The sequence below is a fragment of the Ananas comosus genome, unplaced genomic scaffold (assembly GCF_001540865.1).
Source record: "Ananas comosus cultivar F153 unplaced genomic scaffold, ASM154086v1, whole genome shotgun sequence".
NCBI classification, from domain to species: Eukaryota; Viridiplantae; Streptophyta; class Magnoliopsida; order Poales; family Bromeliaceae; genus Ananas; species Ananas comosus.
Genome location: NW_017893596.1, coordinates 3,792 through 7,415, shown reverse-complemented (window position 1 = coordinate 7,415; position 3,624 = coordinate 3,792).

Below are 3,624 nucleotides of genomic sequence, written 5' to 3'. Positions count from 1 at the left end.
ATGGCGGCGAGTTATAGAGCGGGGGAGGGGGAGGGGACGAGGGAGCATCCGAAGAAGCAGCTTCGCCGCGGAGCGGGCGAGTGCGTTCACGTGAGCACGATGGGATTGGGAGAGGAGGAGAGGTCTCTTTGTGCTTCGGAAACGAAGCTTTTTTTCGCATAAAAGAGCAGCTTTTTTCTCTGTTTCTCTCTCTCTCTCTCTCTGTGTCTCTCTCTGGTTTTGACTCTGTTTTATTTTGAGCTTCTTCTTGCTGCTGCTGTCTGCTGCTGCTGCTGCTTGCAAATGATGAGCGTGGTGGTGTTGGGGGTGGGGGGGGGGTGGGGGGAGGGGAGGGGGCTTAAAAATCCCACCTTTTTCGAGCAGAGTAAAAATCAGGGGCTTGGGGGAGAAGAGAACGGTTTTCTCGCAGGAGTTTTTACCTTTTTTTTTTTTATTTACATCTTGGCTTTTGCAAAAAATCACACCTTTTCTCTTTCTTGTCACAGCTTCATCTCCCACCTCTCTCTCTCTCTCTCTCTCTCTCTCCCTCTACTCCTCATGAGATTAATGATGCATAATAAAAATAATACAATAATAATAATATAATAATAAATAATAAAAACTAAATGGATTCTATCTAATCTCCGACGATATTTAAACTGCTTAACCACCCATAAAAAATCGCAGCTTTTTTTTTTTTTTTTGCACTTAGCCCTCAAAGAAGGGTCATTTGCAGAGCATGAGTAAAAACAAGGGAGAGGGAAAAAAGAGAGAGAGAGAGAGAGAGCTCGGATCGCGGGTGAAAACATTCACCTCCGGTCTCGATCCACAAAACAACCTCTCGCGCGTATCTCCGGCGCGAATCTCAAAGCACCTCTCACTCCACTTCGGAGTGGGAATTTTTCCCCCTTCTTCACTTCCGGAGGAGAACCCCAATTAGGTGAATCACAACCTGCCTAAGATCTGTTAGAGTAAAAATAAATAATTTTTTTACTCGGAAGGACGATTGGACACCGATATCGAGATGTGCATTGATGGATTGAAGGTAAATCCTATCTCAAGGGGGGAGCTCATTCAGTGAATTCGTTCTGTCGAATCTTCTGTTATTTCTACTTTGCCAATTTTCAAAGTGCCACATTGAGTGCTGAATCGCATTGAAGTGCTTAGAAGGTCCTTCATTTTGGAAAATATGCTCTAAAATTTCAGGGGTTCTTGTTCTCGTTGGGTGGAATTGTAGAGACATGCCTAAGAATCTGTTAGAGTAGGTAAACTACCGTTTCACTACTTAGGGTTGCGCCCTTCATATCAAAGCACTTCGGTAAGGACGATGGACGCCGATCGTAACCGTATCGAGATGCGCATTGATGGATGGAAGGCAAAATCGCCTCTCTAAGGGGGAGACTTCATCCTTGGTGAATTCGGTTCTGTCGAATCTTCCCTTATTCTTACTTTGCAATTTCAAAGTGCCACATTGAGGGGCTGATCGCATTGAGCCTCTTGAAGGTCCTTCTTTTGGAAAGGCGTGGTTCTCTGAAAATTTCCAGGGGATTCTTGGATGCTCGGTGGGTGGAATCTGTAGGGACAAACATGCCTAAGAATCTGTAGAGTAGGTAAACTACCGTTTCACTACTTAGGGTTGCCGCTTCATATCAAAGCACTTCGGAAGGACGATTGGACGCCGATCGTTAACCGTATCGAGATGCGCATTGATGGATGGAAGGCAAAACTCCTCTCTCAAGGGGGGAGACTCATCCTGGTGAATTCGGTTCTGTCGAATCTTCCGTTATTCTACTTTGCAATTTTCAAAGTGCCACATTGAGTGCTGAATCGCATTGAAGCTCTTAGAAGGTCCTTCTTTTGGAAAGGGTGCTCTAAAATTTCAGGGGATTCTTGTCTCGTTGGGTGGAATCTGTAGAGGACAACATGCCTAAGAATCTGTAGAGTAGGTAAACTACCGTTTCACTACTTAGGGTTGCCGCTTCATATCAAAGCACTTCGGAAGGACGATTGGACGCCGATCGTTAACCGTATCGAGATGCGCATTGATGGATGGAAGGCAAAACTCCTCTCTCAAGGGGGGAGACTCATCCTGGTGAATTCGGTTCTGTCGAATCTTCCGTTATTCTACTTTGCAATTTTCAAAGTGCCACATTGGGTGCTGAATCGCATTGAAGCTCTTAGAAGGTCCTTCTTTTAGAAAGGGTGCTCTAAAATTTCAGGGGGTTCTTGTCTCGTTGGATGGAAAACGATATGTAAAAGCAGGAAAGATGGGGGTCTGGGAATCAAGGATATGGAAGCAATGAACAAGGCTCTTTTAGCTAAATGGTGGTGGCGTTTCTTCAATGAGAAGCATCTGTTATGGGTGAGGTTGATCACCGCATTATATTACTCTAGAAGAAGGCCGTTACATGAGGGAAGATCCTTCAGACCGCATTCCCAGTGGTGGAGAAGTGTGATGAGCTGTCAAGAAGAGTTCAAATGTGGTCTTTCTTACGTACTCGGTGACGGGAAATACATCAGGTGGTGGTCGGACATTTGGATTGATGAAACCCCTCTTAGTACCAGATTTCCTGGAATATTCTGCAGAATCGCAAATCAGGAAGCCACTGTCTCACAATGCTGGAATGAAAGATGATGGAGATGACGTTTCATAACCAAAGGCCTGGCTGCAAGTACCAATCCTCGGACCCGTTAGCAGACTACGTTACTCAAAAGCCTGCTCGCTAGGTATAGCCCGTCGAACACGCAGGACTTACCAAAATGGCGATGGACCGCGAACCAAATTTTTTCCGTTAAGTCCCTTTACGATTTTATCACTGATGGAGGACAGATTGATCCTTTGTACGACCATCTTTGGGGGCTAAATATCCCGCTCAAGCATAAAGTGTTTGTTTGGATTCTTCTTCAAAAGAGATTACCCACAACAGACAGATTGATTCGCCGAGGGTGCCCGGTGGACCAACTGTGCAAGTTCTGTGCGTTACTTTCTGAAACCTGCGATCACCTGTTCCATGACTGTATTTTTGTCAGATACCTTCGATTTATAGTGGGACCCGTTATGCCTGCTTATTCGGAAGAGAGGGATGTTCGGAGTCTTTGGACACAGATCTCCGAGAATCCCGAGCCCAAATTAAGATCGAAAAGTTTAACCCATTTGGTGGCAATTTGGTGGGTCGTATGGACGGAGCGAAACAGCATTTGCTTCGGCGATGAGGCTCTGAACGTTTCCTGGGCTACCGAACGTGTTGTTTCTCTGATCAGAGGCTGGAACGAAGCACTTTGAACCCTCTCGCGCTCACTTCGTCCATTTGGTGGTCCCGAGTTGTTGGTTTCTCTTTGTCTACTTTCTGTCCTCGTTTTCTTTTGTTTTTGTTTGTTCTTCTGACGCTGGCTCGGTCTGGAGGCCCTGGCTGCTTCCATGTTGTACGCTAAATTCATTTTGCTTAATGAATGAAGCAGGTAGCTTGCTACCTTTTTCTAAAAAAATAAATAAATAAATAAATAAATAAATAATTTTTTTTAAAAAAATAATAGTAATGAAAAAGAATCCACCAAACATTTTTCCCAATGAAAGTGAGAATAATAGATATAAATAAATAAATAAGGAAAAAGCACAAAAGAGAGAGAGAGAGAGAGAGAGAGAGA